Here is a 25,908-nt window from a genome sequence, read left to right as displayed (position 1 = left end):
TGGTGAGGAAGGCAAATGCAATGTTAGCATTCATTTCAAGAGGACGAGAATAAACAAGGTTGTAACGTTGAGAGTTTATAAAGCACTGGTGAGGCTTCACGGAGTGGTGTGAGCAGTTTTGAGTCCCTTATCTTAGAAAGGATGTGCAGAAACTGGAGAAGGTCCAAGGGAGGTTCACAAAAATGACTCCAGTATTGAATGGCTTGTCATATGAAGTGTGTTTGATAGCTCTGGGCCTGTATTTGCTGTCATTCAGAAGAATTCGTCATTGAAACCTATCGAATGTTGAAAGGCCTTGATAGAGTGAATGCGGAGAGGATATTTGCTATGATGGGAGTATTTAAGACCAGAGGACACAGCCTCAGAATAGAGGAGCATCCTGTTAGTATGGAGATGAGGAGGAATTTCTTTAGCCAAAGAGTGGTGAATCTGTGGTATTCATTACCCAGTTGTCTGTGGAGGCCAAGTCTTTGGGTATATTCGAGGCAGAGTTTGATAGATTCTTGATTGGTCAAGGCATGAAGGGATATGGGGAGAAGGCAGGAGTTAGGGCTGAGAGGAAAAAGGAACATTGGATCAGCCCATGATGAAATGAAGGAGCAGACTCGATGGGCCAAATGGCCTAATTCTGCTCCTATATCTGATAGCCTAATAGTCTTATATCCTTAATGCAATGTCAAAGACATGAATGAGAAATTCTTTCAAGAGTTGAATCCTGCTCACAAGGTGACAGGCCTTGATGTACCTGGTAGGGTTCTAAAAACCTGTGTCAACCAACTAGCGGGTGTGTTCAAAAATGTTTTCAATCTCTCATTGCTACAATTGGGAAGTCCCACCTGCTTTAAAATGGTAGCAATCATACCAGTGCTCAGGAAGAGCAGGGTGAGATGCCTTAATGACTATCATCCAGTAGCATTACATCTATTTGATGAAATGTTTTGAGTGGTTGGTTATGCTAGAGACACTCCTGCCTCAGGAAGGTCCTCGACCCACTGCAATTTGTCTATTACTACATTGGCTCTTCACAGGGCCTTGGATCACCTGGACAATACTAATACTTATGTCAAGTTGCAGTTTATTGACTATAGCTCAGCTTTTAACATAATCATTCCTACAGTTCTGATCAAAAAGCTCCAAAACCTGAGCCTCTGTACCTCCCTCTTCAACTGGAACCTCAACTTCCTTACCGGAAGACCACAGTCTGTGCTGATCAGAAATAACATCCCCATCTCACTAATAATCAACACTGGTGCACATCAAGGGTGTGTGCTTAACCCGCTGCTCTACTCTCCCTGCACCAATGACTGTGTGGCTAGACACAGCTCACATGCACCTCTAAATTTGCTGAGCACACATCTATTGCTGGCAGGATTTCAAATGGTGACGAGAAGGCATACAGGAGCGAGACAGATCAGCTAGTTGAGTGGTGTTGCAACAACAACCTTGCACTCAACATCAGTAAGAGCAAAGAATTGATTGCAAACTTCAGAAAGTGTAAGAAGAAGGAACACACACTAGTCCTCATCAGGACTAGAAGTGGAAAGGGTGAGCAATTTCAAGTTCCTGGCTGTCACCATCTCTAAGGATCTATGCAGTTATAAAGAAGGCATGGCAGTGGCTATATATCATTAGGAGTTTGAAGAGATTTAGTATGTCACTAAGTTGACTCGTGATTTTCTACAGATGTACTGTGGAGAGCATTTTAAACCGGCTGCATCACTGTCTAATATGGGGAAGGGACACGGCACAGGATCGAAATAAGCTGCAGAAAGTTGTAAACTCAGTCAGCTTCATCATGGGCACTCACCTCCCCGGCACTCAGGACATTTTTAAGACGTGATGCCTCAAAAAGGTGTCATCGATCATTAAGGATCTCCATCACCCAGGACCTGTCCTTGTCTCATTTTTACCATCAGGAAGGAGATACAGAAGCCTGAAGGCACACACTCAGTGATTAAGGAACAGTTTCTTCCCCTCTGCCATAGATTTCTGCATGGGTATTGAAACCATTACCACTACCTCACTACCTTTTTTACCCCTTTTGCATTACTTATTTAATTTTTAAAATATATATATACTGTATACTTATTGTAATTTATAGTTATTATTATGTATTGCAATGCACTGTTCCTGCATAACAAGAAATTTCACGACAAATGCTGATACCAATAAACCTGATTCTGATTCTGAAATGGTGGTTTATGGGCTACGTAGGAGGGAAGTGTTAGATTGATGGGGTGCAGGTTAAAAGGTCAGCACACAGTGGGCTGAAAAGCCCACACTATGCTATGCTGTTCTATGTTCTACATTGTAGACCTAAGAGTCAAGAAATTATATAGCGCAGAAATGGATGCTTCAGTTCACCACAACAATACTGACTATCAGGCATATCAAATCATATACATCAGAAGAATAATGCATGGATGATTAATGGTGATCATGATTAGTATTAAACCGATCTGGTTCACCATTAATTTCTCTTGCATGGCGTGCTGCCACAAGAAAGCAACATCCATCATTAAAAACCCCCACCATCCGAGCCATGCTCTCTTCTCATTTCTTCTATTGGGGTAGGAGGTTCAGAAGCCTTAGGACCCACACCACCAGTTTGTAGAACATTTATTAAACCTGACAACCATCAGGCTGCTGAACTGGCAAAGATAACTTCACTCACCACAACACCAAACTGATTCTAGGACTTGTAAACTCACTTTCAAGGGCTCTTATCCAGCCCATGCTCTTAATCTCGTTATTATTTTATTTGCACAGTTTACCTTATTTGCACATTGGTTGTTTTTCCTGTAAATAGCTGCAAGAAAATGAATCTCATGGTAACATATACATACTTTTATAATAAGTCTGTTTTGAATTTGACTAATGCCCTTTAGTGCAGGAAGTTTGCAGCCCTTGTTTGATCTGATCTAATGTTACTGACATTTAACTGTCCTCAGAGTTGGCCTCGGAAGTCACTTAGTTCAAGGGTAATTAGTATTGGGCATTGAATACTGTGTTGTCTGTCCTGTTGCACCTCCTGTATGAATCATTTCTGTGACCGTTTCCCATAAATTTTCCTGTAATAGTATTGTAATTGTTACCAATTTAAATGTCAATGCATTTCTATGAATGCAATCCTTAAGAATTTCTATGTAATCCTTAAGAATTATAACATAAATATTTATTTTCATATTGCATACAATCAAAGGACTTTAATAAAGATTATAAGCAGGTTACCTAGCTCCTTGAACGCACATCATATTTGAATGGGATAACGCCAATAGATAAGCTGTCTGATTTATTAAGTATAGGAAGTGATCATTTTTAGCAGCTCCCTAACAATAGTGAAAGAATACAAAATTAGCCTTTTAGATCAGTCTTTACAATTCCAATGTCCAACTCTGGACCTCACAATCTACCTCGTAATGGCCTTGCACCTTTTTGCCTGCCTGCTCTGCATTTTCCTTATAACGGCTACACTTTATTCTGCATTGTGTTACTGTTTTCCCTTGTGCTACCTCATTGTACTGTTTGCAATGAAATGATCTGTATGAACAGTATGCAAGCCAAGTTTTTCCTTTACCTCAGTATGTGACAATCATTGTCATCATCATTATGTGCTGTGTCATGTGACATCATCATTATGTGCAGTGTCATATGACATGGGTGATCGTGGTCTTTGACTATGATTATTCCTGGCAATTTTGTCTACAGAAGTGGTTTGCCATTGCCTTCTGGGCAGTGTCTTTCCAAGACAGATGACTCCAGTCATTATCAGTAGTCTTCAGAGATTGTCTATAGAGGTCAGTGGTTGCATAACCAGGATTTGTGATAAGCACTGTCTGTTCATATGACCATCCACCACCTGCTCCCATGACGCTGACTGGGGAACCCAGCAGGTGTTACATCTTGCCCATGGGTGACCTGCAGGCCAGTTGAGGGTAGGAGCGCCTTACACTTTGTTTGGTAGAGACGCACCCCTACCTCACCACCCAAATGGGGTAGGCTCAGCACTCAATAGAATGTGGGAATGATTTAAAAAGAATTACCAAATTACCAGTTTAGAGCAGAGTCTGCATATTTTATTGTGGAAAGGCAATGGACGACCCTTTGAGTCATTGCCTCTCAGTTCCAGTGGCTGTACAATCCTGACCTCAGATACTGTCTGTATGTCATCTGCATGTTCTCCAATGGCTGTGTGGGAGGGTGTCTTGCTGGAGCCCGTTTCCACCCATATCCCGAAGGCATGCAGTTTGGGAAGTTAATTGGCCCACGGAAATTGCCTCCTATAGTTTAGGTGACTGTTAGAATTTGAGGGAGAATCGGAATCACAATCAGAGAACTGATTGAAACCTGGGAATGCAGATCCATAATTCCTTGAAAGTGGCATCACAGGTAGATAGTGTTCTAAAGAGAGCTTTTGGCACATTGGCCTTCATAAGTCAAAGTATTGAATGCAGGAGTTGGGATGCCATGTTCAAAATTCAAAGTACATTTATTATCAAAGTGTGTATACTATATATAACCTTGAGATTTGTCTTCTTACAGGCAGTCACAAAACAAAGAAATCCAATAGGACCCATTAAAAGAAGACCGTGAAGCACCCAAAGTGCAAACAAAAGAGCAAATTGTGCAGGCAATAAAAAGTAAACAAGTAACACTCAGAACTAAAGTTCGCAAAAGTGACTCCACAGCCACGAAGCCAGTTCATCACTACAGATGGTCCAGGAGCCCATTAGTTGCAGGCCACAGCCTCAGCTCGGTGCAGGGTGGAATAAACTGCATGGAGCAGTGAGCTGAATACCAGCCCATCATTTGCCTCTGGTCCCAACACCCGAATCTTTTCAATCTGGCCCAGCATTTAAAACAGCCAAACATCCCTGCTCTCAGACCTGGGCCCCACTGCCTCGATTCGGCCTGTGCCACTACACTGCAACCTTACTCCACCCTTGACACTTCTGTTCACTCTGAAAAATTGCCAAGTCATACAGGCAGTTCAAAAGCACAACTCTGAAAGGGTTGGTGATATTGGTGTTGGAGAGATGAAATTTAGAGTACTGTATCTTGTGGGTTCTGGTAACCAAAGGTATCTGTTAGTCTTGCGAGACCATGGATCTGCGCCTGGAAAGTCTTCACTCTCCAAGGCGCAGGCCTGGGCAAGGTTGTATGGAAGACCGGCAGTTGCCCATGCTGCAAGTCTCCCCTCTCCACGACACCGATGTTGTCCAAGGGAAGGGCAAGGGCCAATACAGCTTGGCACCAGTGTTGTCGCAGAGCACTGTGTGGTTAAGTGCCTTGCTCAAGCACACAAAGCGCTGCCTCGGCTGGGGATCGAATTCACGACCTTCAGATCACCAGTCCAATGCCTTAACCACTTGGCCACGTGCCCACGTGTTGGCGACCATTTCATTATGGCCGATCCTTTTTACCTCTCAGCCCCAATTTCTTGCCTTCTCCCTATAGCACTTCATGCCCTGACAAATCAAGAAGATTTATTGCTTATTTATTACTATTATTATTTATTTTTCTATTTTCACTGTTTGTTGTCTTTTGCACACTGGTTGAACACCAAAGTTCGTGCAGTCTTTCACTGATTTCGTTATGGTTATTATTCCATGGATTTATTGAGTATGTTCAGGGTTGTAAATGGTCTCATATATGTACTTTGATAATAAATTTACTTTAGACTTTGAACTTTGAATTTGTTGTGTGAAGAAATTTCTTCTCTGCCTGGTTGTGTACAGCTGTCCCCGTAAGTTGAGACTGTGACCCTTAGTTTTAGACACCAAGTTCAGGTGAACCTTTCCATTTTGCATCTTCCCTTTCAAGACCATTGAAACTCAGACTTCTTTATCACACGTATGTCGAAACATATAGTGAAATGTGTTCTTATGCTTTCTGGCACCAAAATAGCATACCCACAATGTCTAGCAGGACAAAACAACACAGAAGCAGCAGCAACAACAACAACAGCGACGTTTTTTAAAAAAAAACACACAACAGGACAACACACTCCTTTTCTATCTCCCATCCCCCCCTCAGGTACACAGGCCTCCAACCCCAGGCCTCCAACCCTTGGCCTTTTACTCTCAATCTCGCAGATACTGGGCCTTCAGTCTCCAGCCAGGACTTGCCCTCTACCTCCGAACTCATAATCTTCAGTCTTCGATTTTTTGGGCTTTCTAAGTCCAGACTTACCAAGCTTTGGACTTCGCCTTTCGGCTTTGCCCTCCGTACTTTGCTGACCTCTGACTATTGATCCCAGGAGTCAATGAGAATGATGCCCACTTCAGTGAGGTCACTTCTCAATTGCCTAAATTTAAGAGATTACAGGCTGAATCTGCTTAGTCTCTTCCCACAAACTCAGGAATCAATCTGCAGAATCTCTGTGGTAATCCCTCAACTGCAGGATCGTTCCTCATTCGTATTCACCATCAACATTATTGTTGTGTCCTTGACCATAATTGTTCTTGGCAAATTTTTCTACAGAAGTGGTTTGCCATTGCCTTTTTCTAGGCAGTGTCTTTACATGACGGGTGTCCCCAGCCATTATCAATAGTCCAGAGATTGTCTGCCTGGTGTCAGTGGTTGCATAACCAGGACTTGTGACATGCACCAGCTGCTCATACAGCTGTCCACTACCTGCTTTCATGATTTCACATGACCCTAATCGAAGAGGGAGCAGCTAAGCAGGTGCTACACCTTACCCAAGGGTGACCTGCAGACTAGCAGAGGGAAGGAACTTTTCATTGTCTCTCAATATACACTGTGTGACAATAAGAAACCAATGCCAACTTTGGGTGACAATGTAAATCCTGGATATTGCTTAGGACATTTTGAGGGAATGGGCCTTTTAGTGACCAGGGAAGGAGGGTTAGTCATGCCAGGAAGAGATCATTACATCAGAAAGGATGTGAGATTAAATTGCCAAGTCAGCTTGGTTTAAATCATACGATGCCAAGTTAACATTTTAACCTTCTGCATCAAGTGTGTCATAGCGCACAGCTGTGTGTCATTAAACAGCTGTTGTCCACTTAACTTGATTCACCATTTACAATATATTTTAAATACGGTTGAGAGAATGTTGGAGGCTTGAAATACCTTCAACAATTTTCCATAAATATTCAGAAGACGTAGAAGATGGCAATTTCTTAAAAAGAAAGATATCCTTGTAGTAACGTATGTTTAAAGGCTGTTTCATTTAATTCTTCTGTAGATTACTGGGTGTACACTCAGTAGCCATTTTATTTGGTACCTAATAAAGTGGACAATGAGTGTATTTTTGTCTGGATTTGGTCTTCTGTCGCAGGTTTGACATATTGTACATTCGGCAATGCTCTTCTGCACACCACTATTGTAACATGTGGTTATTTGAGTTACTCTCACCTTCCCGTCAGCTTGAACCAGTCTGGCCATTCTCCTCTGACCTCTCTCATTAACAAAGCACTTTCACCCACAAAACATCTGTTTGCTGGATTTTTTTTACCATGTCTGCATGCTTTTATTGCATTGAGTTGCTGCCACATGATTGGCTGATTAGATATTTGCACGTACAGGTGGACCCAATGAAGTAGCCACTGAATGTATATTCTGAATAGCATACTTTTGCAGCTGTGGTCACATGATGTAGGATATTGCATTTATTGAGTGTCTGAGCTCTGAGAATTCGACAAGCAATTTGGAAGGCAAATGATACATATTTTCGCCATTGCATGTGGCATGGTAGCCTAGCGGCTAGCATATTGCTTTGAAGTGAGAATGATTTGGGTTTAATTCCTGCCACTGTCCGTAAGGAGTTAAGGAACTTTCGATATCCTCTCCCTGTCCATGTGGGTTTCCTTTGGTTGCTCTGATTTCCTCCCACATTCTAAAGACTACCGGGTTAGTAAGGGTTTGTAAGTTTTCGAAGCACAAACACAAAAAAAAAATCTGCAGGTACTGGAGATCGAAAGTAGCACACACAAAATGGTGGAGGAACTCAGGAGGCCAGGCAGTATCTCTGGGAAAGAGTAAACAGTCACAGTCTCGGGTCGAGACCCTTCTTCAGCACTAGAAAGAATGGGGAGAAGTCAGGGTAAGAAGGTGGGGAGAGGGGAGGAAGAAATACAAGTTGGGAGGTGATAGATGGAACTGGGAGAGGGGGAAGAAGTAAGTTGTGGGCACGCCATGTTGCTACTGGAAGCATGGCAACACTCGCAGGCTGTTCCCAGCACACGTTAGTTGTTAACGCAAAAGTCTATTAAGAGTATCCAAAGTCAAATTGTGGTTTAACAAGACTAAATTCTAAATGAAACGGACCTACAGGTTAAAGTTAGTAAGTTGTAGGCATGCTATGTTGGCCCCAGCAGCATGGCGACACTTTCAGACTGCCCCCAGCACACCCTCAGATTGTTGCAGGCAACACATTTCACCGTATGTATTAATATTTGATGCACATGTGACAAATTAAACTAATCTCTAAAGATCACATCTGGAGTATTGAGAACAGGTCAGGGATAGGAAAGGTTCAGAAAGTTATGTGCAACATGTATGGGCAAATGGGACTAGCCTAATTGGGCACTTTGGTCAGCATGGACAGCTTAGCTCTGACTTTTGAGTTTAGATTAATTTTCCCTACCTAATGAAGAATATTGGGTGGCAGAGTGGAGATAGACCTCTAGCAAACGATGTGAACTAGCCTCCATTCCCTGCCCCTACCTTATTATTCTGGCATCTTTCCCCTTTCTTCTCAGTCCTGAAGAAGTGTCTTGGCCCGAAACCTCAATATTCATATCTATAGATGCTGCTTGACCTGCTGAGTTTCCTCCAGCATTTTGTGTGCGTTACTTTGCAGACTTTCTCACGTTCATGTTGCAGAGAGAGATGGAAAAGCTGGAAGTTTACAAGAGGGAGAATATTAAGATATAAAGAGGCAGTCAAAGAGGGAAAATGTTCAAGTGAAACTGAGTGGAGCTCGGAAACAAACCAGACTCTGCATCATTCAACAAATGCTCTGCATCTTTGAACAGCAGCTCTAGTGTTTTAAAATAGACTTGTGTATGCTTTTTTTTAATGTCAAGTATTAAGCACAGAACAGAAATATGGGGCTGAGATTGAGTATGGGCTACATTATAACTGTACAGACTAATGAAATGAGTGGTCCAGTTTAGAGCATTTTTCAGTTCTAATTTGAACGTTCTAGTGGAATCTGTGTTCACCAACACTTTACAACCTTCATAAAGACAAGAGATTCTACAGATGCTGGACATCCAACGTAACACATACAAAACGCCAGTGGAACACAGCAGGCCAGGTCAGCACCTATGGAGAGGAATAAGCAGTCATTTTTTTTCAGCCTGACCTGCTGAGTTCTTCCAGTACATTGTGTTAGGCTAGTTTTCAGCCTTGCTGTCCAAACAATAAGTAAAATATTTTCACTCCGTTTTCCCCAATTTATTGCCAATTATTTTAAACCAGTGCTCTCTGTTATTGACCCTCTTGCTTATAAGAACTACCTCTCTCTGCCCTTTCTAGCTCTGATGATTTTAGACTGCCCCTTCATCATTTCTGAAGAGAGCAGCTTTTTTTCCATCTCATTATGGGACTGAAACCTCTCATTCTGTGTTAGCTCAGTTAACCTCCCTTCCATCCTCACCCACACTGTGATCACACTATGATGTCCTCTCTGAAGTGTGGTGCCCAGAAACTGAGATTTGTAATCATTTGCAATAAGAAGTGTGACTTATGAATTTTGCAACATCTATGGGTTTTGTATTTCTGCAGGGAATAGTCCTCTGCCCTACTATCCTTTCGGATATGGTGACCATTGAGTCATACAGCAGATTAGCACAGAAACAGGCCATTCAACCCATCTAGTCTGTGCCAAGCTCTTATTCTGCCCAGTTCCATTGACCCACACCTGGATCATAGCCTTCCATACTCCTTCCATTCATGTACTTATCCAAATTTCTCTTAAAGTTTGAAATAGAACCTGAAGATCATTCTGCACACTCATCACCCTCTGTCTGAAGAAGTTACCCCTCAGGTCACCCTTTACCCTTAACCCATGACCACTAGTTCTAGTCGCACCCAACCTCAACGGAAAAAGCCAGCTTACAGTAACCCTATCCTTGGCCCTCAAAACAACGCAGTGCAAATTATTCCTGCAGTTTTTTAGAAGTTTCACTATTTGTTGTGGACATTGGAAACCATATCTCCAGAAAGTGGAGTTTAATCAGACTTCTAAATTTACTTTTGTGCTTTAGCAGGAAGTAGACTTGCTTGCAACATTTATCAAGTGTTAACAATTTGGCCATGTCTTTTCCCATATCACATTCACAAATTAGACCTCAAGAGCTTGAGCTGTGGCTCAGGTAGACGATTCTGGGCTTAAGTCTCATTCTGGTGGTTGAGGGCGATTTTCGGATTGAAACTGCAACAAAGCTTTAAGTGTTGCTAAATCTTTCAGATCAAACATTAAGCTAGAATCTGTACTTAGTGCCATTTTATTAGCTACCTCCTGCATCTAATAAAGTGGCTACTGAATGCATGTTCATGGTCTTCTGCTGCTGTAATCCATCCTCTTCAAGGTTTAATGTGTTGTGTGTTCAGAGATTCTCTTCTGCACACCACTGTAAGAGGTTGTTATTTGAGCTAGTGTCACCTTCATGTTAGCTTGAACCAATCTGGCCATTCTCCTCTGACCTCTCTCACTTACAAAGCATTTTCACCCAAGGAATTGCCACTTACTGGATGATTTTTGTTTTTCGCACCATTCTCTGTAAACTCTAGAGCAAAGGTTCCCAACCTCAGATCCATGAACCTCTTGGTTAATGATATTAGTTCAAGGCATAAAAAAAGTTGGGAACCAGAGGTCTAGAGATTCTTGTGCATGAAAATCCCAGGAGGTTAGCAGTTTCTGAGATACTCAAACCACCCTGTCTGCCACCAACAATCAAGTCACTTGGATCACATTCCTTCCCCATTCTGACGTTTGGTCTGAACAACAAACTGAACCTCTTGACCATATCTGTATGCTTTTATGTATTGAGTTGCTGCCACATGGCTGGCTAATTAGATAATTGCCAATCACAGGTTTACCTCATAAAGCGGTGGCTGAACGTACGCAGTCATAGAGTCGGGGAGTAGCAGGCACAGAGACACAGGCCCTTTGGCCCGACAGAATCATACTGTCCACAGCATCCTCATGCAATGAAAAATTCTGTTACATTCTTTAATTTTTCTAGTACCATGCTGATGCTTATTTCTCAATCAACATCAGAGAACTTAGTACAGTACAGGAGCAAGCTTTCCAGCCCCCCAATGTCTCTGCTGACCATGATGCTAGTTGATTCATAACCCTCTATTCCTTTCATGTTCACGAGTCTGTCCTAATGCTTCTTAAACACCGCTGTCATGTATGTGAAAACCACCATCACAAAAAATGGATTATTTTATTGTTGGTGTGATTTCACTGTGTAAAATTGGCTTCAGTAATACTCAAATCAATTTACACAAGGTACTCAATTTTTCTGCGTAACCTTTTGTTTTCTCTTTTGTGTTACTTTAACGTACTTATACGGTATGGTGCACAGTCATAGACGCATATATGTGACTCTGTGGAACTCTGTGTCACGGGAAGCTGTAGAGGCCAAGTCATTTGGTTATCTAAGGCAGAGGGTGATAGATCCTTAATTAGTCAGGGCATGAACGGATACGGGGAGAAGGCAAGAGTTTGGGGCTGAGAGGGAAAATGAATCAGTCATGATGAAATAGCAGAGCAGACTAGATAGGCCAAATGGCCTAATTCTGCTCCTATAGAGAGGGCTAAGGTACACAGTACTGTATTGAGCGGAGAACGAGTTTGTAAATTTGACGGGAGCAAAGAATGTTTGGAATGGTAGTCATAGAGCTCTGCAGGAGAGATGGGAGAAAAGGTGACAGAGCAGGAACGCCAGTGATGGTGGGAGTGGTGTGGGTGCAGACTCACCCAGCCTTTAGACATCAGGCAAGGCTATTTGATTCCAAACAATTGGTTTATTTATCATTACAGAATGACTCTCTGGTGTTTCCCGCTCCCTGCCCTCTCCCTTCCCCTTTTCCCAACCATGATTCCCCTCTCCCTTCACCATTCCCTCTCTCAGTCCACAATAGAGACCCATGTCAGAATCAGGTTTAGCATCATTCACATGTCATGAAATTCGTTTTTTTTTTGTGGCAACAGTACAGTGCAATACATAAAATTGTTACAGTACTGTGCAAAATTTTTAGACACCCTAGCTATCTATCTATATGTGTGTGTGTACCTAAGTCTTTTAGATAATACTATTGATGAAATTATGTTTCTGCAAACAAAAGTTTTTCACTGTGTCTCAGTACATAGGGCCATAAAGCACACAAACAGGCCCTTCTGCCCAACTTTCTCGTGCTGACCAAAATGCCATCCAAGCTAATTACATTTCCCAGCATTTGACTCATGATCTTCTAAATTCTCCCATCCACATTCAAGTCCAACTGTATTTTTCATGTTGGTGTTGTGCATGTGACAATAATAAATCAATTACCAACATTTAATACATTGTTGTTGTCACTCTTCTATTCTTTCATGTGAGTGTACAATGACACAAGACAATAAGGACAGGAATTAACCACCAGGACCCTCAAACATGCCCAACCTTTCAATATTATCATGGCTGATTTGATATAATTTTCCCTCATGCAGATGTGGGCTTCCTTCGGGTAATCTAGTTACCCACAAAATTTCAAATATGTATGGCTTAGTGTTAGTAATTTGTGGCATTCTACGTTGGTGCCAAAAGCATGGTAACGTTTGTGGAACACACATCAAAGTTGCTGGTGAACACAGCAGGCCACCAGCAGGCTGCGTTCACCAGCAACTTTGATGTGTGTTGCTTGAATTTCCAGCATCTGCAGAATTCCTGTTGGTAATGTTTGTGGGATGCCCACGAAAATTCACACTTTGTTGGTCGATGACACCAACAACACATTTCACAGTATGTTTCGATGTTTCAATGTATGTGTGGCATGTAAAGCTAATTGTTAATCACAAAGGATGACCGATCTCTGGAACTCTTTATCGTGGAGGGATGTAGAGGCAGATCGTAAAACTTTACTACAGGTCTTGAACAGGGATAAGAACAGATGGTATGAGAAAGTATTTAATTAGGGGAGGGGTGTTATTATGCTATTAGGTATGGACTGGAGGGGGGCATAAATTGGGAACAGATGTTTATGAAAATGCACAATGACAACAATTGCATGGGATTTTGGATAAGTTTGTCCTACGAGGCCAGGAAAGGATATTAAGATGAAGGAACTGTGGTTGACAAGAGACATCTACTCAAGAGGAAGGAAGAGGCTTACTTAAGGTTTAAGAAATAAGGATCAGATAAGGTTTTGCAGAGTCACAAGGTAGGCAGAAAGAAACTGAAGAATGGATATAGGAGAAGTAGAATGGGGCATGAGAAGGCCTTGGTGAGTAAAGTTAAGGAAACCCCAGGGTGCTCTACGTGGGTGGAGGATAGCCTGAGCTTGGAGTCAGAGGATGTAGGGGAGGGCCTTAGTGAATGCTCTTTGATTTAGTATTCACCAGTGAGTGGAATCTTGACATTTGTGAGGACAGTGTAAAATGTTGATGCTAAAAAAGATGTGCTAGAACTTTGAAAAAACAAGAGGATAGACTTTACAGTGCAGTGACCCAGGTTCATTTCCTGCCACTGCCTGTAAGCAGTTTTCACATTCTCACCATGACGGCATGGGTTTTCTCCGGGTGTTCTAGTTTCCTCCCGCAATCCAAAGACGTACTGGTTGGTAGGTTAACTGGTCGTTGTAAGTGGTCTCATGATTAGGCTAGAGTAAAACCGGGGATTGCTGGGCTCAAAGGGTTAAGGGGCCTGTTCTGCACTGTATTTCAGTAAATAAGTAAGTGAATCAATCAGTCAATCAATATCTGGGGCCAGACAGGATTTACCTGAGATTATTATGAGAAGAGAAATTACTCCGAGATTGTCGCAGCTTTGGCAATAATCTTTGTATCCTCACCAGCCACAGGGCTAGTACCAGATAATTAGAGTCAAATGTTATTCTTTGGTTCATGAAAGGAGTAGGGATAACTCTGGGAATCATACACCAGCGTGTAATTCTTCAGTGATGGGCAAATTATTGGAGAGGATAATTAGATGCAGGATTTATGAGCATTTAGAGAAACACAGTCTGATTAAGGATCATCAACATGGCTTGGTGAGGAGCAGATTATGCCTCAGGAGCCTAACTGAACTCCTTGAGGATCAGACAAAACCAGGTACAGCAGTGGATGTAGTATATGTGAATTTTAGTAAGGCATTTGGTACATTTCCCACCAGATTCAGAAGCAACCACTTTCCTGCAGCCATTAGGTTCTTGAACTGACCTGCTAAACCCTAATTCTATCTCATTGTCGAAACACAATATGGAATACTGCTTGCACTGCTGTGGACTTAACTCTGATAATGTTTTCTCTTACACCAACATCTTGTTTTGCGTAGTCTTTTTCTTCACTCTCTAGTGTAATTTGTGTATATTTATATTATATGTATTATCTAAATCTACCTGCCTGTGATACTTTTACAAGTATGTTTTACATTGCAACTGTCCCTCACCATGCTTGTGCACATGACGAGCAACCCAAATAGACACCACTACGGCCCTTATGATTTAATACTCAATCCAGTGAGTTCAGATAACGAGTCTTTCCAGTTCATGACGCAACAGTTCAGTTTTGAGGAATGGCCATTAACATGCAATTTGGAAGTGGTACAAGAAAACCACTGCTTTAGTTGGAAGGAGTATTTGGAAAGCTGGAAGGTGGGAAGGGATATAAAAAAAGGATAGTTTTTGCATTAGATACAGTTGCTGGGAGGGTGCAGTCAGAAGGAAAGTGACTATTGATGGATTTAAAAGAGTAATAGAGTACTAGAGCATAGAAATAGGTTTTTGGCCCTTCTGGTCTGTGCTAAACGATTAGTCCGTATAGCCTCATCAACTGCACCTAGACCATCGCCCTCCATAGTTCTCCCATCCATGTACCTATCCAAACATCTCTTAAACCAAACCTGTATCCATCACTTCCACTGGCAGCTCATTCCACACTCTCACCAACCTCTCAGTGACGAATGTTCCCTTCGTGTTCCTCTTAAATATTTCAGCTTTCATGGGTGCATGGAACGCACTGCCAGCGACGGTGGTGGAGGTGGATTCAGTAGGGTCTCTTAAGAGACTCTTAGATAGGTACATGGAGCTTAGAAAAATAGAGAGCTATGCGACAGGGAAATTCTAGGCAGTTTCTTGAGTAGGTTACATGGTCAGCACAACATTGTGGGCCGAAGGGCCTGTAATGTGCTGTAGTTTTCTATGTTTTATGTTCTATGTTCATCCTTAGCCCATGACCTCTAGTTCTGCTTTCACTTAGCCTCAGTAAAAAAAAGCCTGCTTGCATTTACCCGATCTATACCCCTTATAACTTTGTATACCTCTAGCAAATCTCCCATCAGTCTCCTATGCTCCAGGGAATAAAGTCCTAACCTGTTCTGTATTTCCCTCAGGTCCTCAGGTCCTCAAGAGCTGGGAACACCCTTGTATTTTTTTCTGCACTGTTTCAATTTTATTGATTTGAGTAACAGGTACATGACGAGAACTGGACACAATACTTCAAATTAGGGAATACTCAGAGGGAATGGTCTTGGAATTTCTGAGAGTAAGGTTGTGCTGGGTGGTGTTATCATTTGGATGGTGGCAGAAAATAAGGACGGTGATCCATTGAATGTGAAAATCAATTTAGCTGAGAGGTGGTCAGGTACCCTATTATTTGCAATGCTCAGCATTGTGATAAGGTGTGTCGAAATGGATTGGACTCTGATCCTGTGAATAGGTGAGGATAAATCTGCACCAGATGGGGACTGCTTACAAAAGATGACATCATGTTACAGTTCTTAAGCAATTCCATTGAATGATCTCTTGTGTATTGAGCTTTAATTGCATTGTCATAGTTACATTTTCGCACAGCAGTTTCTAGTGCTATAGTTCGTTCTGTTAGTTAGGTTTGTGTGTGAAATTTACTTTATAGAGACCTGGGCTGTGTTTTGCAAAGTTACCGATGTATAGATGCATTTTAGGAGTGGGCAGTTGGAACACTGACATTCAGCAATAGCAGTGGGTGTCATTGTCTGCAGTTGAACTTTGACTGTTTCCTCTGACTGTAAAGCAGAGATGAACCAGAGAAGAGTTGCAGAATGGAAAGAGGCTATTTGACCCATCTGTACTATCGCTGTGTAAGAACAGCCCACATAGTTCCCACTCTTGTGTTTTTTATTCAGATCTTTATCCTGTTAATTTTGAATACAACAACTTAAGTTGCTACAACTAACACTGCCACCAGTTCATCTTAGACATTAGGCAACTCGCTGTGGGAAAACATTTTTCTTTAAATCACTTAGGGTCATAGAGCCGTAGTACTGTCCAGTCAAGTTCATTGGGTTTTAACTATGTTCGGTACACATATACTGTCAAATGAGACATTTCTTTGGACCAGAGTATGATGCACATTAGTAAGCATAACACACATACAAGACCATAAGACATAGGAGTAGAATTAGGCCATTTGGCCCATCGAGTCTGCTCCGCCAATTAATTGTGGCTGATCCTTTTTTTCCCCTCCTCAGCCCCACTCCCCAGCCTTCTCCCCATAACCTTGGATGCCGTTTCCAATCAAGAACCTGTCTATCTCTGACTTAAATACACCCAATGACCAGGCCTCCACAGCTGCACGTTGTAACAAATTTCACAAATTCAGCATTCTCTGGCTTAAGATATTTTTCCACATCTCTGTTTTAAATGGATGCCTCTCTATCCTGAAGCTGTTCCCTCTCGTCCTAGACTCTCCCACCATGGGAAACAACCCGCCCACATCTACAAAAACAACAGGAATTCTGCAGATGCTGGAAATTCAAGCAACACACATCAAAGTTGCTGGTGAACACAGCAGGCCAGGCAGCATCTCTAGGAAGAGGTGCAGTCGACGTTTCAGGCTGAGACCCTTCGTCAGGACTAACTGAAGGAAGGGTGAGTAAGGGATTTGAAAGTTGGAGGGGGAGGGGGAGATCCAAAATGATAGGAGAAGACAGGCGGGGGAGGGATAGAGCCAAGAGCTGGACAGGTGATTGGCAAAAGGGGATACGAGAGGATCATGGGACAGGAGGTCCGGGAAGAAAGACGGGGGGGGGGGATCCCCGAGGATGGGCAAGAGGTATATTCAGAGGGACAGAGGGAGAAAAAGGAGAGTGAGAGAAAGAATGTGTGTATAAAAATAAGTAACAGATGGGGTACGAGGGAGAGGTGGGGCCTTAGCGGAAGTTAGAGAAGTCGATGTTCATGCCATCAGGTTGGAGGCTACCCAGACGGAATATAAGGTGTTGTTCCTCCAACCTGAGTGTGGCTTCATCTTTACAGTAGAGGAGGCCGTGGATAGACATGTCAGAATGGGAATGGGATGTGGAATTAAAATGTGTGGCCACTGGGAGATCCTGCTTTCTCTGGCAGACAGAGCGTAGATGTTCAGCAAAGCGGTCTCCCAGTCTGCGTCGGGTCTCGCCAATATAGAAAAGGCCACATCGGGAGCACCGGACGCAGTATATCACCCCAGTCGACTCACAGGTGAAGTGTTGCCTCACCTGGAAGGACTGTTTGGGGCCCTGAATGGTGGTAAGGGAGGAAGTGTAAGGGCATGTGTAGCACTTGTTCCGCTTACACGGATAAGTGCCAGGAGGGAGATCAGTGGGGAGAGATGGGGGAGATGAATGGACAAGGGAGTTGCGTAGGGAGCGATCCCTGCGGAATGCAGAGAGAGGGGGGGAGGGAAAGATGTGCTTAGTGGTGGGATCCCGTTGGAGGTGGCGGAAGTTACGGAGAATAATATGTTGGACCCGGAGGCTGGTGGGGTGGTAGGTGAGGACCAGGGGAGCCCTATTCCTAGTGGGGTGGCGGGAGGATGGAGTGAGAGCAGATGTACGTGAAATGGGGGAGATGCGTTTAAGAGCAGAGTTGATAGTGGAGGAAGGGAAGCCCCTTTCTTAAAAAAAGGAAGACATCTCCCTCATCCTAGAATGAAAAGCCTCATCCTGAGAGCAGATGCAGCGGAGACAGAGGAATTTGAGACGGTTGATGTCCCGTCGGCAATTAGCGATAAAGAGATCCAGAGCAGGCAGAAGACCAGAGCGGGGTGTCTATGAAGAAGAGGAGGGTTGAAGACGGGAGAAAGGGTCATCGGTGGGGGTGGGAGAGTCCTTGCCGAAGAAGTAGGCTCGGAGACGGAGACTCCCACATCTACCCTGTCTTTCAGAACCCTAGGGTGCAGTTCATCTGTTCCGGGTGATTTATGCACCACTAGGGTCTTTCAGCTTTTTGAGCAACTTTTCCCTTGTAATAGTAGTAACTACACTCACTTCTCTTCCCTTGCACCCTTCAACATCTGGCACATTGCTAGTGTCTTCCACAGTGAAGACTGATGAAAAATACTTATTTAGTTCATCTGTCATTTCCTTGTCCCCCATTATTATTTCTCCAGCCTAATTTTCTAGCGGTCCTATATCCAATCTTATCTTTCTTTTATTTTTTTACATACATGAAAAAGCTTTTACTATCCACTTTGATATTGTTTGCTAGCTTGCTTTCATATTTCATCTTCTCCTTTCTGATTACTCCTTTAGTTGCTGTATGTAGGCTTTCAAAAGCTTTCTAATCCTCTACGTTACTGCTAATTTTTGCTTTGTTGTATGCCCTCTCTTTTGCTTTTACATTAGCTTCGACTTCCCTTGTCATCTACGTTGTACTATTTTGTTATTTGAGTATTTCTTTGTTTTTGGAACACATCTATTCTGCACTTTTCTCATTTTTCCAAGAAACTCATGCCATTGCTGCTCCTTCCAATTTACTTTGGCCAACTCCTCTCTCATACCATTGTAATATCTTTTAATCTACTGAAATACTGCTATGTCAGACGTTACTTTCTCCCTAATAAGTTTCACGTTGAACTCAATCATATTGTGATCATTGGCTCCTAAGGGCTCTTTTACCTTAAGCTCATTAATCGCGTTCAGTTCATTACTTAACATCCAATCCAATATAACTGATCCCCTAGTAGGCTCAAAGACAAACTGCTTTAAAAAGCCATCTCATAGGCATTCACAAACTGACTCTCTTGAGATCCACTACCAACCCGATTTTTCGTATTGACCTGCATGTTAAAATCTCACATGACTATCATAACATTGTCCTGTGACACGCCTTTTCTATGGTCCACATCCCAGCTACTGTTGGGAGGCCTTTATATGACTGCATCAGGGTCCTTTATTCTTGTAGTTTCTTAACACAGCCCACAAGGATTCAACATCTTTCAATCCTATGTGACATATTTCTACTGATTTGATGCCATTCTTTACCAGAAGAGCCACACCACCCCCTCTGCCTACCTTCCTATCCTTCTGTTGCACCGTATAATCTTGGACATTCAGCTCCCAACTAGAACCATCCTTCAGCCACGATTCAGTGATGGGCACAACATCATACTGACAGTCTGTAAAAGTACAACAAGATCATCCACATTATTTGTTATGCTTTATGTATTGAGATATAACACTTTGAGTACTACATTTGCTACCCTTTTTGATTTTATATCCCTCATGCACTGATACTCACCCTGCTAGCTGTAATTATCTATATCACCTGCCTGCCTTTCCTGACAGTCTAACTACATGCTATCTTTGCTTTTTTACCATCTGTCTGATCTGAGTCCCTTCACTCCAGTTCCCACCGCCAAATTAGTTTAAACACTCCCCAACAGCTCTAACAAACCTGCCCCTAAGAACATTGGTCCCCCTCGGGTTCAGGAGCAACCCGTTCCTTTTGCATAGGTTATACCCCACCCAGAAGAGATCCCAGTGATCCAAGAACCTGAAGCCCTGCACCTTGTACCCTGCACCAGCTTCTCAGCTTACCTGATAAATCATCTTGTTTCTACCCTCACTAACACATGGCACAGGTAGCATTCCAGAAATAACTATTCTGGAGGTCCTGCTTGTCAGCTTTCTACCTAGCTCTCTAAATTCTCATTTCAGGACCTCATTGCTTTTCCTTTCTATGTCATTGGTACCATAATGTACCAAAGTATCTGTCTGCTCTCTCTCCCGCTCTTAAAGATAGCGGAGTGAAGGGATATGGGGAGAAGGCAGGAACAGGGTACTGATTGTGAACGATCAGCCATGATCACAGTGAATGGTGGTGCTGGCTCAAAGGGCTGAATGGCCTACTCCTGCATCTATTGTCTATTGTCTATTATCTCTCCAAAATGTTGTGGATGTGATCCGAGACCTCCCTGACCTTGGAATTTGGGAGGCAATATACCATCCAGGTATCCTGTTCACGTCCACAGAATCTCCTGTCTGTTCCTCTGACTATTGAGTCCCATATCATTACTGCTTCCCTCTTCTCCCTCTTTCCATAGAAACCATAGAAAAACTACAGCACAGAACCAGGCCTTTTGGCCCTTCTTGGCTGTGCCAAACCATTTTCTGCCTAGTCCCACTGACCTGCACACGGACCATATCCCTCCATACACCTCCCATCCATGTATCTGTCCAATTTATTCTTAAATGTTAAAAAAGAACCCGCATTTACCACCTCGTCTGGCAGCTCATTCCATACTCCCACCACTCTCTGTGTGAAGAAGCCCCCCCTAATGTTCCCTTTAAACTTTTCTTCCCTCACCCTTAACCCATGCCCTCTGGTTTTTTTCTCCCCTTGCCTCAGTGGAAAAAGCCTGCTTGCATTCACTCTATCTATACCCATCATAATTTTATATACCTCTATCAAATCTCCCCTCATTCTTCTACGCTCCAGGGAATAAAGTCCTAACCTATTCAACCTTTCTCTGTAACTGAGTTTCTCAATTCCCGACAACATCCTTGTAAACCTTCTCTGCACTCTTTCAACCTTATTTATATCCTTCCTGTAATTTGGTTTCCCTTCTGCACCACAAACCCGTGCTCAATGCCAGTAATCTGGTCTCTGTTGCATTCCCCTGGGAGGCTGTTCCCCACAACAGTACCCAAAATGGTATAGTTATTATTGAGGGAGATGGCCACAGGGGAGCTCTGTGCTAACTGCTTATTCACATTTCCGTTTCTCCTGACAGTCACCCAGCTCCTCGCCTCCTGCAACTTCGGCGTGACTACTTCCCTGTAACTCTGATTGATTTATCTCCTCTCTCTCCCGTGCAAGCCGAACGTCATCCAGCTGCTGCTCCAGATCCCTAAAACGGTCGTCAAGGAGATGCATCTGGATGCACTTCATGCAGATGTAGTTCCCTGGGAGACTCTGGGTCTCCCAGGACTCCAACATCCGGCATGAAGAACACAACAGCCATTTACTACGTCAGGCATAATAAGAGAGAGAAAAAAAGGGAATCTTTACTCCCAATAATGGTCGCCCCACTTGTCCCTTCCATACTGTTAATTAATTCTGTATAACACACAATAACTTATGAAAGTAAGAAACTAAATCTACAGATTGATTACACGTAAATAAACAAACTAAAGTGCATATATTAAACCTTGCAGGGTACAGAATAAATTTATCCAGTGACACTTTCAACGCGATGTGGCAGGGAGTTCAGAAGACTAATAGCCTGAGGGAAGAAACTGATTCCCATCCTGACCGTTTTTGTTTTTATGCATCAGAGTCCCCTGCCTGATGGCAGAAAGTCAAAGAGGACGCTGGATGGATGGGTGGGATCCTTAATAATACTAAAGGCTTTGCATACAGATAATAGCAGGGAGACCTGTATGATCCTGTCAGCCATTCTCAGTCCTTTGTAGGGACTTTGGGTCCCTACAAAGGACTATGAGTGTGGCACTTCAGCCCATAGTAGAATCCTAGTTTTTGCCAAACTGTTATTCTGTCCAGTCCCATCCAAAGCGCACCCAGACCACAGCAGTCCATACCCCTCCCACCCAGATACCTATCCAAATTTCCCTTTAACGTTGAAATTGTACCTGGACCCACCACTTTCACCAGCAGCTTGTTCTTCAGCCAATCGCCTTGCTTCTGATCAGATTAATTAACAAGCAGCTTCAACTCAGGAGCCCAGCCTTGGTGAAGTCCCCAGTCAATCAGAAAGAGCCTTGATTATGAAATGAGATCATTGCATTTGCTTGACTCCCTGCAATGATTTTGTCTTCCCTTCCACATTCTTGAGCCAGCCGCCCAAGAAATCTTTCTCGCTCTCCATGCTGTCTGTTGATGTTATGGACCGAGGCCTTGTCCTGATGAAGGGTCTCGACCCAAAACGTCAACTGTTCATCTCCCTCCTTTGACGCTGCCTGACCTGCTGAGTTCCTCCAGCATTTTATGTGTGTTGCGGGAAAGAATAAACTTTTGGGAAAGGGGACCAGGTGCCAACTGAGTGACTGCTTTGCCTTGGATGACACTGAACTTCCTGCATATTGTTGGACATGCACTCAATTCAGACCCGAAGAATATCTTATCCCACCCCTAACTTCAGTACGTTGTGTTTCAGCTTCATAAAACTCGAGTTAGACTGCACCTGGAGTATTGCATACTGTTCTGGTCGCTGCCTTATAGGAAGGAAGTCGAGGCCTTGGAGAGGGCACAGAACAGGTTTAGCAGGATGTTGTCCGGGTTAGAAGGCAAGTGTTATGACAATTGGCTGGACAAACTTGGGTTTTTCTTTCCAGAGCAGAGAGGCTGAGGGGAGACCTGAGTTTTATAAGATTATGAGAGTCATAGCTAGAATAGACAGAAAAAAAGATCTTTTTCCAGTGGTTGAAATGTCTAATACCACAGGCATGTATTTAAAGTGAGAGAAGATAGCTTCAAAGGCGATATGAGGGGCAAGTTTTTTATAGAGCAGTAGGTGCCTGATGGTGAGAGAGGCAGATATCTGAGGGTTCTCTTAAGAGATACAATATTTAGAGAAGCTCATGGATATGAAGGAAACGGAAGGATATGAACATTGTCTAGGCAGAAAAGATTAGTTTGGTTGGCCACTGGATTACCAATTTAATTAGTTCAGCACAACATTGTGGGCTGATGGGCCAGTCCCTGCTCTGTGTTCTGCTTTCAAGAAGGTGGAAAGATATTAAGACGTCAGGGGTGGATCACTCACTTCCCATACCCAGCTTCTGAGCTGCTCTTGTGCCAAAGCATTGATGTGGCTGATACATGGTCAATTGTGACCTTAACTGTGCGGAAACTGGGGGCTTGTTAATGTTAATAATATCGCATGTCAAGAGTACGTGGTCAGAAACAGTTTTTGCCTGCACTTTTGTGGCATGCTCTTCCACCTATGGTCCACAAACACATTTGCCTTTAATTGTTGATGTGTATCACCTATCATTTCCTTAAGGTTGTCATAGCAGGGGGGGACAGGGTAATGGGGATAAGCGCCCACTACCTATTAAGTGCTCCCAATGGCACACTCCTCAAATAGCTCCTGGCTTTCACATGTAGCTTAGCTACTAAGCCCAGCAAAACCATTTCTACTGATAGGAGAAGGAGCAAAGGTGGGTTCCTGGCACCTTAAAACCAGTCACTTCTGGCAGATGGGGCTCGTCAGCCATGATCGGCAGCTCATCTAGGAGAAGAAAAGCTCTGATCTCAATCCTCTACTGTTTTGCAGTTATACCCACTCACGAGGAAGGCTTGTGAAGTAAACCCCAAGGGAAAAATCAGAAGCTGGAGTCCTTAAGGGAGTCCGGCGTTGAGTTCAACACTGAATGGCAACTCCTGCGACCCCGCTGGTGCTAAACTGTATGGGTCTCTGCTGTTCCTTTGGACTCATCAGCTGTATGGAGAGGGGAGCCTGCTCTCCATATTGTGTTGCTGTGGCTTGCATACTGGTTTGTCTATCACATAGACAGCTAAGAAACAGTATCTGTGGTCAATCCCAACCAATGGAGGGCCTTAGTGTTATCATTTGCCGTCGAGCATTGTGCAATTGTCAGCAAATATCATCACTTCTGACACTGATACCTAATAAAAAGGAAGCAGATTTTTGAAGGGGCAGAGGTGCAGGGGGAACTGTAAGCATATCACACTAAAGAGAGTATGCAGTTACTGCAATAATATCAACAGAATGTTATCGCTCACTGTTAGGGCAAGTTTGCTTCAAACATGGTATTGATGAGACCATATTTGTATGGATATACGTCAAAGACAACTTTATAAATTATGTATAATCTTTACAAGAACACAAACAATTAGAATGGAAAAAGAACGGAAGAGATTCTGTAGAAATTGGAGATCTTGAGCAACATACACACAAGAACTTAGCAGGTCAGACAGCATCTATGCAGGAGAATAAACTAGATGATCTGTGTTCAGTCTCTTCATCAGGAATAATAGTCACAGCCCAAAATGTCGACTGTTACTTTTCTCCATAGATGTTGCTTGACCTACTAAGTTCCTCCAATATTTTGTGTTTGTTGCAAAAAAAACAAAGTTCATTTTAATCCAAAATGGTCAAAGTGGTTTCATTATGAAAAGAAGGATTTTAAAGTGTTTGAAGTAGTTTATCAATATAGGTAAATAAATGAAATCAACACACACAAAATGCTAGAGGAACTCAGCAGACCAGGCAGAACTCACGGGAAAAGAGTAAACAATCAAGGTTTTGTGTTGCAATTTCTCCCTTCTCCAGCCCTGTATCTCTTTCACCCTTCCGCCCCCTCCGCCACCCCCTACCCCAGTTTCACCTATCACCTTGTGTTTCTTCCTCCCCTCCCCCCAACGTCTAACTATGATTCCTCATCTCTTTTCCTCCAGTCCTGATGAATGTTCTTGACATAAACATCGACTGTACTCTTTTCCATAGATGCTGCCTGGCCTGCTGAGTTCCTCCAGCATTTTGTGTGTGTTGCTTTGGATTTCCAGCATCTGCCAATTTTCCCTTGTTTGTAAAGGGAATGGAATGGTTGTTTTATGGGAGAAGGTCGGACGGGTTAGTCTCGTCCAGGCGGCAGTGGTCGACGACTCTTTCCGAGCCTGCTGCCTGCCTCTCTTCCAAGGATATGTTGTTGCCCAGGTGTCCTTGAAGAAGGAACATGGTTTCAGTGAGGGAATTCCTGGAATAGTGTGCCCCCCCCCTAGGGTATTGACTGTTTTTGTAGAAACGTAATAAGTAATTATATTTTAATTTGAAATCGTTAATAGCTTTCTGAATCCCCGATTATTTTATGTACTTTTCTGAATGAATATTTTTTTGTAATGTTTTAAAACATTGTTTCTGCCTGTGGAAGAATCTAGCAGTAGTGGTCAGTAGTTAAAAAAAATGTAGGCTGCCCGTTTAGGACAGAAATGGGGCAAAATAATTCTTCCCTCAGAGGGCCACAAGTCCTCGAAATTCCCTGAGGTTTTAATTAGATCAGTCACGATCTTTTTGAGGGATGGACGAGGATTGGTAGGCTGAACGATCTACTCCAACATTCATAAGTGAGCAGATTGTCAAATGGTCAGTTTGTCATACAGTCTGGTCAATGCCATGCTTGAAGCATAACGTGCCCTAGCAATGAGCGATAGCATTCTGTTGACATTATTGCAAGAACTGCAAACTCCCTTTAGTGTGATATGCATACTGTTCCCTCCGCGCCTCAGAGATCTGCAAATCTTTGCCACGTCAGTAACCTGCTTCTTATGGGCACCAAATTGTTTCCATATGATGCTGAGGATGTTCTACGAGTCTGTGGTGGCCAGTGCGACCATGTTTGCTGTTGTGTGCTGGGGCAGCAGGCTGAGGGTAGCAGACACCAACAGAATCAACAAACTCATTCGTAAGGTCAGTGATGTTGTGGGAATGGAACTGGACTCTCT

At 43.1% G+C, this 25,908-nt stretch overlaps 1 protein-coding gene across 2 annotated transcripts in view; it reads right to left on the bottom strand.

Annotated features, from left to right (window-relative positions):
* Nucleotides 1–25,908, bottom strand: part of LOC140200029 (P2Y purinoceptor 8-like) — a 38,558-nt gene that overhangs the window by 11,260 nt on the left and 1,390 nt on the right. Inside the window, exon 2 of one of the 2 annotated variants that reach the window (XM_072262672.1) lies at nucleotides 19,494–19,597. The exons of the other annotated variant lie outside the window; for it this stretch is intronic. The gene's annotated coding sequence lies outside the window, so the exon portion shown is untranslated. The remainder of the gene's footprint in view (nucleotides 1–19,493; nucleotides 19,598–25,908) is intronic. 2 annotated transcript variants of the gene reach the window in all.

Source organism: Mobula birostris, chromosome 7 (assembly GCF_030028105.1).
Source record: "Mobula birostris isolate sMobBir1 chromosome 7, sMobBir1.hap1, whole genome shotgun sequence".
NCBI lineage: Eukaryota > Metazoa > Chordata > Chondrichthyes > Myliobatiformes > Myliobatidae > Mobula > Mobula birostris.
Note: the sequence above shows the minus strand (reverse complement) of the source record. Positions and strands in the feature narration are given on the sequence as shown.